Source organism: Tamandua tetradactyla, chromosome 1 (assembly GCF_023851605.1).
Source record: "Tamandua tetradactyla isolate mTamTet1 chromosome 1, mTamTet1.pri, whole genome shotgun sequence".
In the NCBI taxonomy this organism is placed as follows: domain Eukaryota; kingdom Metazoa; phylum Chordata; class Mammalia; order Pilosa; family Myrmecophagidae; genus Tamandua; species Tamandua tetradactyla.
The window spans coordinates 75,858,576-75,872,729 of NC_135327.1; the positions used below are offsets into that span (position 1 = coordinate 75,858,576).

General features: G+C 36.8%; 1 long non-coding RNA gene across 1 annotated transcript in view; it reads left to right on the plus strand.

Moving 5' to 3' along the window:
* The first annotated feature begins 83 nt into the window (after window positions 1–83).
* Window positions 84–14,154, plus strand: part of LOC143684909 (uncharacterized) — a 54,337-nt gene continuing 40,266 nt past the window's right edge. Inside the window, exon 1 of the long non-coding RNA XR_013176268.1 lies at window positions 84–188. This is a non-coding gene — a long non-coding RNA (uncharacterized LOC143684909). The remainder of the gene's footprint in view (window positions 189–14,154) is intronic.

A 14,154-nucleotide genomic window follows, 5' to 3' on the forward strand; every position in this document is an offset into this window, starting at 1 on the left:
ATTTAAAGAATTAAGAATTAAAATTTTCATTAATAGGAATCTCATAACCATTCAAGATTCTGAAATGTCTTCTAGCTTCAAAAAGGAAAGTGGAGTGGAGATGGTCAAGACTGGAGGTGTCTGTCATTCCTGGTGAGAAATAATATGTACTGTGCTGTCAACAGTTCTATCAGCATGAATGAAAGAAGGTGAATATATCAAGAAGGTACACAATAAATAAATAAATAAGCAGCTGACTGTTGAGTAAAATTAAAATTGGTAAAGGAAAGAAAAGAAACAAGTATGATTCTTCAATTCTGGTCCAGGTACTAAGAGGTGAAGGACCCCTGCAGAAAAAAAAATCAGGAAGACAGAATAAGAATTCAGGTTGGGAATGTTGAGTTTGGGAAAACTGCTGGATATCTATGTAACAATATCAGTAAACAGCTGAGTATATCTTATTAAATCTCAAGAGATAAGTGCACAATTGAGAAATTTATTTAGGAGAACTGTCCATATATAATGACAATGAAAGTCTCTGGAGTTGAAGAACTCATCGAAAAAATGTGTCAAATGAAAGAATAGTGAATCTAGAACATAGTCTCTAAAAACGCCAAAATTGTAGGGAAAAAAAATAGAAGAAGCAAAGTCCTCAAAGTTTCCTGAAAGATATTATCCAAAGATGCAAGTGGAAAAATCAGGACAGTGTGATGTCACAAAAGTCAAGGGCATTTAACCCAAGCATTTAGTAGAGGCTAACTGAACCTCTGAGTTTGACTAGGTTGATTTGGTGACTTCTGCATTGAGGCATTCAGTGAATACAATTACTTTTCCTTCCCTGTGGAGAAAAATTGACAGCTTGAAACAAGTATAAAGATCAGATATCCGTTGTCAACAAGTGAAAGAAAAAACTATTGATAAAATAATCTTTCACAGATGAAGACTGGGGATGCAATAGAAAGGATTTTAACCCCAGAAATTTATGCCTAACCAGCTTGCTATATGATGTCTACAGTACTTCATTCAATTAGAGAGATAGATATTTCTCTATCCCTTTTCTATCTTTGACAGCTTGGAGAGGGAAACAATATATACATCTTTAAATAACAACAACAACAAAATCTATTCATAACTATTTTTAGAACAAAAGATGACTCGAAGAAATTTATAGATTTATAGATATGCTAATATCTGAGGCAGAGCAAAAAGAAAAAGATTTTCTCAGAAAGAGTTCATAGGAGGGAACTGAATTAAAGCTTAAGTAAACCTTGTCTAATTTTGAGTGGGAAGAACATAATTTCATCTCTAATTATTTATGTGTTCCTTCTCTTAGTCTCAAGCTCTGTTTGCAGTCATGTTTTAGTACAAAATATAAATGGGCCTTATTGCAGATAGTAAATAGCCAGGAACAGTAGAGAACAGCTGCTGGGGCCACATCAGTGACTGGACACACTCAGGTGGAATCCTTCCCTCAAGGAATTCAGACCCCAGGGTTTGGAAAACTGAAGTGATTAAAGCCAGACTACAACTTCTCTTCTGTTTCCACCACACTCCCAGCAGGGATAGTCTGCTGAAGTTAAAGGTACTTCATCACTGTATGCTGGTGGGACCCACAGGCAGACAAGCACCACATACTGAGCAAGATAGGAAAAAGCTTTCATAGGAAAGCCTTTCAACTTGCTGGGTCTGACTCTCAGGGAAAACTGAAGCAGGTGACTCTTTCCTCCTGAGAAGAGGCCAGTGTGGTCTAGGAAAATTTGGCTGGGGTCTATAATACCTAAGTAGATCATCTTAAGGAAAAAAAAAAAGGCACCATGCAGGCAGGGCAAGAAATAAGAAAACAAGAACTGAAAAATTCTGATCTGTTAAACAAAGCCTAAGCTAGAGGTGTAGAATAAGTTGAACTTAATGTCAAAGAACAGATAGACTACAAAGTCATACAGCAAGAAAATCTTAGGTACAAAGAGGGAAAACAATCTCCAGAGTAAACTAATTAAGGAAATTAAATGTCTGCACACCAGCAAAAAATAACAAATCAGGTAGGAAAATTGAAGATATGGTCCAGTCAAAGGAACAAACCATCAATTCAAATGAGCTTCAGGAGTCGAAACAGTTAATTCAGGATGTTTGAACAGAAATGAAAAATCTCATCAAAAATCAAATCAGTGAATTGCTGGAGAATATAAATAAGGCAAGGGATGAACAAAAAGAAGAAATCGCAAATCTGAAAGAACAAATCACTCAACTTATGGGAATGAAAGGCACAGTAGAAGAGATGGAAAAAACAATGGAAACCTACAATGTGAGAATTCAAGAGGCAGAAGATAGGATTAGTGAACTGGAAGACAGGGCATATGAAGTCCAGCAAGCAAAAAAATATATAGGGAAAAAAATGAAGAAAATATGAGCAGGGACTCGGGGAATTGAATGACAACATCAAGCGCACGAATATACGTGTTGTAGGTGTCCCAGAAGGAGAAAAGAAGGGGAAAGGAGGAGAAAAACTAATGGAGGAAATTATCATTGAAAATTTCCCAACTCTTGGGTGGGCCACGGTGGCTCAGCAGGCAGGAATGCTTGCCTGTGATGCCAGAGGACCCAGGTTCGATTCCCAGTGCCTGCCCACGTAAAAAAGAAAAAAAAAATCCCAACTCTTATGAAAGACTTAGAATTATAGATCCAAGAAGTGCAGCATACTCCAAACAGAATAGATCCAAATAGACATACTCCAAGATATTTACTAGTCAGAATGTCAGAGAGAAAGATAATTTGAAAGCAGCAAGAGATAAGCAATCCATCACATGCAAGGGAAACCAAATAAGACTATGTGTAGCTTTCTCAGCAGAAACCATGGAGACAAGAAGACAGTGGTATGGTATATTTAAGATACTAAAAGAGAAAAAGTGCCAACCAAAAATTCTATATGCAGCAAAATTGTCCTTCAAAAATGAGGGGGAAATTAAAACATTTTCAGGCAAAATATAAATGGGCTTTTGTAAGCAATGGCACAACATTTCTATCCTAATCATGTGTGTGGTAGAAAAACAGGGAAAGGGATTCAAGAGAAAGAATAGAAGGGGTAAGAATCTAAGTTTCCCAAAAGGTAAATCATCACTTGTTCTACAGGAGCCCCAGGGAGAGAGGCATATATATCACAGACAGAAATACCAAGGAGTGTGCATCAGAATCCAATGGTCCCAAATGTATGGCTTCTTTCAAACAGAGTGAGCTGCCTCTGAGGAAGAATTTAAGTGCATAATTGCACTATAGAAAACGTCATTAGGCTTTCCTATGGACTTTCCATCACTACTTCTAGCTTTTACTAGAGAAGCTTGTGGAATTTTCTTAGATATTTGCCTTTAGCCTCTCTATACATACTTGTGCTGGTCTGAAAGGATTATGTACCCTAGGAAAAACATGGTTTAATCCTGATCCAATCTTGTGGGAGCATCCATTTCTTTTAATTCCTACTGAGTACTATAGGTTGGAAACTTGGCTAGATTATCTCCACGGAGAAGTGACTCACCCAATTGTGGGTGGGAACTTTTGATTAGATGGCTTCCATGGAGTTGTGATTCCCCCTATTTCAGGTGGGTCTTGATTAGTTTACTGGGATCCTTTAAAAGTGTAAGCATTTTGGAAAGAGTCATTTTTACAGAATGACGAGAGAGCCGTGAGAACCACAGAGCCCATGCAGCCAGGCACCTTTGTAGCTACAGAAGGAAAACATTCCCAGGGAGCTTCATGAATTAAGAAGCTTGGGGAAAAAGCTAGCAGACATAACCATGTTCACCATGTGGCTTTTTGGTTGAGAGAAAAACCCTGAATTTCATTGGCCTTTCTTGAGTGAAGTTAACCTCTTGTTAATGCCTTAATTTGGACATTTTCATAGACTTGGTTTAATTTAGGCATTTTCACTGCCTTAGAACTGTAAATTTGCAACTTAATAAGTTCCCTTTTTTAAAGTATTCTGTTTCTGGTATGTCACATCCATCAGCTTGCAGACTAGAACAATATTGGTCCCAGTCTTCATGCCAGGTAGACCACAGTCCATGGCACACCATGGTTCCCATTCGTCCTTCATCGTTATGTGGGACTTCTATCTGTGTTGGCCATGACTAGACTTTAATCTTGCCAATCAAAGCCTACGATCTGAATTACCCATTTTTCACCAAAGTCATGGCATGGCCCATAGTTTCCTAGACCGCAGTTGAATTTTATCAATTCAGGGTAATATCTTCCCAGCTTCAGTCTCGGGCCCTCCTAGTTGGAAGTTGGGCTACAGGAAATTTCTAGGGAAGATGTAAAGTTGTTTGTTATCTGCCTTGTAAAATACAAAAGAAGAGCTGAGAAAAATTATCTTAATGTTAATCATGTGTTCTCACTTAAAATAAATATCATTTTCTGAAACAATTTTGGCATGTATTAGAGTAAAATACCACTAGTTATCATAGAGTGTCTGCTCTGTCTGTGCCAGGCATTACACATTTGTCATTTCAAATCTCACAGCAGCTAAAAATAATAACAGGTATTATTATTCTCTTTATACAGAAAAAGGAATAGAATTAACAGGAGTTTAGTAAATTCTCAAACTCAAAAGTACTTGTATTTGAATTCCTGTCTTAAATGTTTAAATGTCAGTGTACCCCTACTAACTGGTCCCCTGAAATTTTTAAATAATTAGTGCACATTACTGGGACTCCATAATAACTGGATTAACTAACAGTGTTTCAACAAACATAAAGGTAGCTGGACATGATATATTAATTCAAAATGGTAGCATAGTTTATATCCTGTAAACTCCTATCATGCTACTTTGTCTGAAGGAGAAAGTGGACTGCCTATATTGGCTAATTTGATGAATCAACTTGGCTAGGTTATGGTGTACAGTTGTTTGATGAAATTGGCTTAGTTGTTACTTTGGAGGTATTTTATTGATGGGATTAGTATCTGTTATAAGTCGGCTTTAAATAAAAAAGATTACCCCCATAATGTAGGTGAACCACATTTGATCAGTTAATTCAGCTGAAGATATCAGAGGTCAGAAGAATTTCTGCCTCAAGACTTCAATATCAACTGTTAGTGGAATTTCCAGCCTGTGGCCCACCCTCTGCAACCAGATTTGTGACCCTTCACAATTGCCTGAGTCATTTCATTATAATATCTCTCTGGATGGATAGATAGATAGATAGAGAGATAGATAGAAATAGAGAGATAGAGTACTAGATATAGAGACAAACAGATGGATATAGAGATAGATATATACATAAACACATATGTTCTTTCATTTTTTTCCCTCTGGACCACCTTGACTGGTATGGTTAGTGAATCCTGCAGGCTGCAGTACCCCTCTTATTCCACAAAGAACACCAATAGATGAGAATACATAAACCTGTACTGAATGCCATATATCTATAGCTTTTTTATTTGCCATGTTTTATTTATTAAAAAATTTGCAAAAAAAAGTCCCACTCATTCTGTTCTCATATTATAAATATGCCATGTGAAAGTGATTTGACTACATGAACTTTCTTTGGGATATATATTAGCCTCAATCATAAACGGCACCAGAGTCATATAGTATGGCAGGAAACTCATTCTTATTGCTTTCCATCTATTTTAATGAAAAGGAGAAACTGACAAATGATAACAGACCAGGAATTGAATTTAAATGTGCTAAAAATTGTCAACAATTGGAGAATAGCCTCATAAATTTAGCCAAAAACAATAAACCAGCAGATACTATATGTATGAAGGTATTATTTTTGCTAAATTGTTTGCTTTAAAATGCATCCATTTAAAAAACAAAACTCTACAAACACATATATATTATTCTTCAAAAAAAAAGGCCATTGAGCTAATATGTCTACATCCTCCTTATAATTGTTTCAACATAGGGTCGGTAATCTTGAAGCAAGAGAGATGAGGACATTCTCTTATGTCCATGGGATAGATAATGATTTATAGCTCTGATGTCCTGACAGTGTCAGAGTGGTCGGACGGACATAAAGAATAAGGGAGTGCAATCCAAACACAGGGAGCCCAGAATAAGAATGAGGCCTTTTAATCCTGTAGAGCTTAATATAATGCCTGAATACTTCCTAGGGTATATTAAACAGATAATCAAAAAGTAGTCACAAAGTCCCTTGAGTGATGGGAGAAAAATTATGGAACTATTAAACTTTACCACTGGGGAAACCCCGGATACTGTGGCAAACATTAGGGACACACAAGTCAATAAGCCAATCCCTTAATCTTGAGGCTTGCTCTTGTGAAGCTTATGTATGTAGTGGAAAAGTTAAGCCTACTTAGGATCTTAGGGATGCCTAAGAGTCACCTCTAGAGGACCTCTTTGGTTGCTCAGACGTGGCTCTGCAAGTGAAACTATTGCCCTCCCACCTACATGGGAGGGCAATGACCCCCAGAGATGAACCTGGCCCTGGCACTGTGGGATCAACAATGCCATCCTGACAAGAAGGGGGAGAAGTGTTACAAATACCGTACCAGTGACTGAGAGTGTTCAAATAGAGTTGAGAGGCTACTCTTATGCATGCTTCAGTTAGACATTGCTACCTATCACAGCTTGTCAAACCAAAACCAAAACCAATACCATTTCTGCCAATCCTAAAGAATACCCAAGGCATTATATAAGATTCTACAAAGGTTCCATGCACTAGGATAACTCTCCAAAACCTATAAGCTTCAAATGCATCCCTGGACCAGATAAGTCCTGAAATGCAGGGGGCCAGCCCTTCCAGAACATCAGTTATTTCCACCCCCCATCCCATATTATTAACAGCCCTTCTGACATGAAAAATTTAGAGTGGACATAGCCCAAATACTCCTAAAGAGTGGGAGAAAGATCAAAGGTGATGGTGGAGTTATATAGAGAAGGTCAGGTTTGACAAATGAGTATGAATGCCGAATCATTATACTGATACTTCTTTTACCCTCCATTACCTCCAGAGCAGCTAGAAATAAAAACCTAAAATTGTGGAATTGTAACCCATACCAAACTCTGAAATCTGTTCTATAACTAAATTGTTGTGATGTACTTTGAAATTTGTTTTTATTTATATGTATTATTAAAAAAGAAGGAGGAATATAACAGAGAAAATAGGATTTAACAAATAAGTATGACTACTGAATAATTATATTGATATTTCTGTTGGTCTCCAGTGTCTTGGAGCAGCTGGAACAAAAAACAAAAAATCGTGGAACTGTAACCCAAACCAAATTTTAAAATCTGTTCTGTAACTACTAGTTAAAATGCACTTGGAAATTCATTGCTCTTTGGTATATATGCTATATTTCACAATTTAAAAAAGTTAAAAAAGAATAAGGTATGTCATTGGCATTTTCTATATAATGGGTATACAAATTATAAATGTATACTATTCAAGATGAAAATTTTAGGCGAGATAAAGAAATTGAGAGTCTAAGGAAAGTGCTGTAGAGATAAGCATTTACTCTAGACATTTTCTGTTCCTCTTACTTATGTCAGTGACCTGTTCAGTGTTGCTAAATCATTGACTATTCATGTAAGTTCCCTGTTTACATATCAAACATCTTGGTAATTCTTCTGGCTGCGCTAAGTAAAAGCATTTACTTGGACACTGTTTTGGCCATCTGTTCATAAGGCTGTAATTATATTATTTTACTTTCCTGAACTTTGAAGTTGCTTAACTGCTTATTGTTAAGGTTTAAAAAGCATGAACATTTACTTCAGGCAATTTGAGGCATTGATAGAGTACGAAATAAAATACTTTTGAATACATTTCAAATAATGTAGACAAGGAATGACCTTAGTTTGGCTAGAATTAGTTTTAGTTTAAAAGAAAGCCATGTAGGAATTATCAATGCCTAATAATAGAATGCCTTGTGAACTCTCTACCTCCAAAAGTATTTGTGCATCAGCAGAATGGTTATGCAAACCGTAAGAGATATTGCAGAAGCCTCTGTCTCTTGGTATTTTAATAACTAATCTAGCATTAGTTCCAGTTAGACCTTACAATGATTGTGATTTTAAAATATGATGAAACAAATAGGAATGATTAGTTTATTATTCAAATCATGATACAAGGGTATCTAGTGCTTTTTGTAATTAGCAATATTAGAGAGAGAAGATGGATGGATTTTCCACCTTATTTTTAGGAAAACAGAATCAACAAATAAGACTGGTAATTTTTTTTTAAAAAGTCTTATAATGGAAGTTTTGAGGTTGACAATTTTTTTAAACTTTTTTTATTGTATAATATAACATATATACAAAGCAAAGAAATAAAAGAGCAATAGTTTCAAAGCTCTCTTCAACAAGAAGTTACAGGACGGATCCCAGAGTTTGTCATGGGCTACCACACAATTCTCTTATATTTTTCCTTTTATCTTCTCCAGAATATAGGAGGCTAATGGGCTTAAATATTTTTTTTTTTTTTTATTAACGGAAAGAAAAAAAAGAAATTAACACAACATTTAGAAATCATACCATTCTACATATGCACTCAGTAATTCTTAACATCATCACATAGATGCATGATCATTGTTTCTTAGTACATTTGCATCAGTTTAGAGGAACTAGCAACACAACAGAAAAAGCTATAAAATGTTAATATAAAGAAAAGAAATAAAAGTAGTAGTAATAGTAAAAAACAACAACAACAAACAAACCAACAAGCAAACAAAAACAAAAAAAAACCCTATAGCTCAGATGCAGCTTCATTCAGTATTTTAACATGATTACTTTACAATTAGGTATTATTGTGCTGTCCATTTTTGAGTTTTTGTATCTAGTCCTGTTGCACAATCTGTATCCCTTCAGCTTCAATTACCCATTGTCTTACCCTGTTTCTAACTCCTGCTGAACTCTGTTACCAATGACATATTTCAAGTTTATTCTCGAATGTCCGTTCACAACAGTGGGACCATACAGTATTTGTCCTTTAGTTTTTGGCTGGATTCACTCAGCATAATATTCTCTAGGTCCATCCATGTTATTACATGGTTCACAAGTTTATCTTGTCTTAAAGCTGCATAATATTCCATCGTATGTATATACCACAGTTTGTTTAGCCACTCTTCTGTTGATGGAGATTTTGGCTGTTTCCATCTCTTTGCAATTGTAAATAACGCTGCTATAAACATTGGTGTGCAAATGTCCGTTTGTGTCTTTGCCCTTAAGTCCTTTGAGTAGATACCTAGCAATGGTATTGCTGGGTCGTATGGCAATTCTATATTCAGCTTTTTGAGGAACCGCCAAACTGCCTTCCACAGTGGTTGCACCCTTTGACATTCCCACCAACAGTGAATAAGTGTGCCTCTTTCTCCGCATCCTCTCCAGCACTTGTCATTTTCTGTTTTGTTGATAATGGCCATTCTGGTGGGTGTGAGATGATATCTCATTGTGGTTTTGATTTGCATTTCTCTAATGGCCAGGGACATTGAGCATCTCTTCATGTGCCTCTTGGCCATCCGTATTTCTTCTTCTGGTAGGTGTCTGTTTAAGTCTTTTTCCCATTTTGTAATTGGGTTGGCTGTCTTTTTGTTGTTGAGTTGAATAATCTCTTTATAAATACTGGATACTAGACCCTTATCTGATATGTCATTTCCAAATATTGTCTCCCATTGTGTAGGCTGTCTTTCTACTTTCTTGATGAAGTTCTCTGATGCACAAAAGTGTTTAATTTTGAGAAGCTCCCATTTATTTATTTCCTTCTTCAGTGTTCTTGCTTTAGGTTTAAGGTCCATAAAACCACCTCCAGTTGTAAGATCCATAAGATATCTCCCAACATTTTCCTCTAACTGTTTTATGGTCTTAGACCTAATGTTTAGATCTTTGATCCATTTTGAGTTAACTTTTGTATAGGGTGTGAGAGATGGGTCTTCTTTCATTCTTTTGCATATGGATATCCAGTTCTCTAGGCACCATTTATTGAAGAGACTGTTCTGTCCCAGGTGAGTTGGCTTGACTGCCTTATCAAAGATCAAATGTCCATAGATGAGAGGGTCTATATCTGAGCACTCTATTAGATTCCATTGGTTGATATATCTATCTTTATGCCAATACCATGCTGTTTTGACCACTGTGGCTTCATAATATGCCTTAAAGTCAGGCAGCGCGAGACCTCCAGCTTCGTTTTTTTTCCTCAAGATGTTTTTAGCAATTCGGGGTACCCTGCCCTTCCAGATAAATTTGCTTATTGGTTTTTCAATTTCTGAAAAATATGTTGTTGGGATTTTGATTGGTATTGCATTGAATCTGTAAATCAATTTAGGTAGGATTGACATCTTAACTATATTTAGTCTTCCAATCCATGAACACGGTACGCCCTTCCATCTATTTAGGTCTTCTGTGATTTCTTTTAACAGTTTTTTGTAGTTTTCTTTATATAGGTTTTTTGTCTCTTTGGTTAAATTTATTCCTAGGTATTTTATTCTTTTAGTTGCGATTGTAAATGGGATTCGTTTCTTGATTTCTACCTCAGCTTGTTCATTACTAGTGTATAGAAAAGCTACAGATTTTTGAATGTTGATCTTGTAGCCTGCTACTTTGCTGTACTCATTTATTAGCTCTAGTAATTTTGTTGTGGATTTTTCTGGGTTTTCTACATATAGTATCATATCGTCTGCAAACAGTGATAGTTTTACTTCTTCCTTTCCAATTTTGATGCCTTGTATTTCTTTTTCTTGCCTAATTGCTCTGGCTAGAACTTCCAACACAATGTTGAATAATAGTGGTGATAGTGGACATCCTTGTCTTGTTCCTGATCTTAGGGGGAAAGTTTTCAATTTTTCCCCATTGAGGATGATATTAGCTGTGGGTTTTTCATATATTCCCTCTATCATTTTAAGGAAGTTCCCTTGTATTCCTATCTTTTGAAGTGTTTTCAGCAGGAAAGGATGTTGAATCTTGTCAAATGCCTTCTCTGCATCAATTGAGATGATCATGTGATTTTTCTGCTTTGATTTGTTGATATGGTGTATTACTTTAATTGATTTTCTTATGTTGAACCATCCTTGCATACCTGGGATGAATCCTACTTGGTCATGATGTATAATTCTTTTAATGTGTTGTTGGATACAATTTGCTAGAATTTTATTGAGGATTTTTGCATCTGTATTCATTAGAGAGATTGGTCTGTAGTTTTCTTTTTTTGTAATATCTTTGCCTGGTTTTGGTATGAGGGTGATGTTGGCTTCATAGAATGAATTAGGTAGTTTTCCCTCCACTTCGATTATGTTGAAGAGTTTGAGGAGAGTAGGTACTAATTCTTTCTGGAATGTTTGATAGAATTCACATGTGAAGCCGTCTGGTCCTGGACTTTTCTTTTTAGGGAGGTTTTGAATAACTAATTCAATCTCTTTACTTGTGATTGGTTTGTTGAGGTCGTCTATTTCTTCTTGAGTCAAAGTTGGTTGTTCCTGTCTTTCCAGGAACCTGTCCATTTCTTCTAAATTGTTGTATTTATTAGCGTAAAGTTGTTCATAGTATCCTGTTATTACCTCCTTTATTTCTGTGAGGTCAGTAGTTATGTCTCCTCTTTCATTTCTAATCTTATTTATTTGCATCCTCTCTCTTCTTCTTTTTGTCAATCTTGCTAAGGGCCCATCAATCTTGTTGATTTTCTCATAGAACCAACTTCTGGTCTTATTGATTTTCTCTATTGTTTTCATGTTTTCAATTTCATTTATTTCTGCTCTAATCTTTGTTATTTCTTTCCTTTTGCTTGCTTTGGGATTAGTTTGCTGTTCTTTCTCCAGTTCTTCCAAGTGGACAGTTAATTCCTGCATTTTTGCCTTTTCTTCTTTTCTGATAAAGGCATTTAGGGCAATAAATTTCCCTCTTAGCACTGCCTTTGCTGCGTCCCATAAGTTTTGATATGTTGTGTCTTCATTTTCATTTGCCTCTAGGTATTTACTAATTTCTCTTGCAATTTCTTCTTTGACCCACTTGTTGTTTAAGAGTGTGTTGTTGAGCCTCCATGTATTTATGAATTTTCTGGCACTCCGCCTATTATTGATTTCCAACTTCATTCCTTTATGATCCGAGAAAGTGTTGTGTATGATTTCAATCTTTTTAAATTTGTTAAGACTTGCTTTGTGACCCAGCATATGGTCTATCTTTGAGAATGATCCATGAGCACTTGAAAAAAAGGTGTATCCTGCTGTTGTGGGATGTAATGTCCTATAAATGTCTGTTAAGTCAAGTTCATTTATAGTAATATTCAGGTTCTCTATTTCTTTATTGATCCTCTGTGTAGATGTTCTGTCCATTGATGAGAGTGGTGAATTGAAGTCTCCAACTATTATGGTATATGTGTCTATTTCCCTTTTCAGTGTTTGCAGTGTATTCCTCACGTATTTTGGGGCATTCTGGTTCGGTGCGTAAATATTTATGATTGTTATGTCTTCTTGTTTAATTGTTCCTTTTATTAGTATATAGTGTCCTTCTTTGTCTCTTTTAACTGTTTTACATTTGAAGTCTAATTTGTTGGATATTAGTATAGCCACTCCTGCTCTTTTCTGGTTGTTGTTTGCATGAAATATCTTTTCCCAACCTTTCACTTTCAACCTATATTTATCTTTGGGTCTAAGATGTGTTTCCTGTAGACAGCATATAGAAGGATCCTGTTTTTTAATCCATTCTGCCAGTCTATGTCTTTTAATTGGGGAATTCAGTCCATTGACATTTAGAGTTATTACTGTTTGGATAATATTTTCCTCTACCATTTTGCCTTTTGTATTATATATATCATATCTGTCTTTCCTTCTTTCTACACTTTTCTCCATGTCTCTCTCTTCTGTCTTTTTGTATCTGACTCTAGTGCTTCCTTTAGTATTTCTTGCAAAGCTGGTCTCTTGGTCACAAATTCTCTTAGTGATTTTTGTCTGAGAATGTTTTAAATTCTCCCTCATTTTTGAAGGACAATTTTGCTGGATATAGGAGTCTTGGCTGGCAGTTTTTCTCTTTTAGTAACTTAAATATATCATCCCACTGTCTTCTAGCTTCCATGGTTTCTGCTGAGAAATCTACACATAGTCTTATTGGGTTTCCCTTGTATGTGACGGATTGTTTTTCTCTCGCTGCCTTCAAGATCCTCTCTTTCTCTTTGACCTCTGACATTCTAACTAGTAAGTGTCTTGGGGAATGCCTATTTGTGTCTAATCTCTTTGGGGTGCGCTGCACTTCTTGGATCTGTAATTTTAGGTCTTTCATAAGAGTTGGGAAATTTTCAGTGATAATTTCTTCCATTAGTTTTTCTCCTCCTTTTCCCTTCTCTTCTCCTTCTGGGATACCCACTACACGTATATTTGTACGGTTCACATTGTCCTTGAGTTCCCTGATACCTTGTTCAAATTTTTCCATTCTTTTCCGGATAGTTTCTGTTTCTTTTTGGAGTTCAGATGTTTCATCCTCCAAATCACTAATTCTATCTTCTGTTTCTTTAAATCTGTCATTGTAGGTATCCATTGTTTTTTCCATCTTTTCTACTTTATCTTTCACTTCCATAAGTTCTGTGATTTGTTTTTTCAGTTTTTCTATTTCTTCTTTATGTTCAGCCCATGTCTTCTTCATGTCCTCCCTCAATTTATCGATTTCGTTTTTGAAGAGGTTTTCCATTTCTGTTCGTATATTCAGCATTAGTTGTTTCAGCTCCTGTATCTCATTTGAACTATTGGTTTCTTCGTTTGACTGGGCCATATGTTCAATTTTCTGAGCGTGATCCGTTATCTTCTGCTGGCGTCTGGGCTTTTAGTCAGATTTCCCCGGGTGTTCGACCCCACAGGTTGAAAGATTTTTCTGCGCAGTCTCTGGGTTCTGTTCTTCCTATCCTGCCCAGTAGGTGGCGCACGTGGCACACGCCTGTCTGTGGGTTCCACCAGCGAAAGTTGCTGTGGGTCCCTCAACTCTGGAAAACTCTCGCCGTAGGGGAGGTTCGGCAACCGAAGCGTCTTGGAAGAATGCCAGCCGGCCCGGGGTTCCAAACGCGGGGAGGGTCGCCGGCTGTCGCAGCACAGGAGAGCGTCCGGCCAAATTAGCTAGTCGGCCCGGGGCACCAAGCGTGGCGGGAGGGCGCCAGCTGTCGCAGCCCGGGAGAGTGCACTGCTCCCAGCCGACGGGGGAGTCACGTGTTTGGAAGGGATCCCCCGGTCACTGTTCTCCGCAGTCTGGGGATT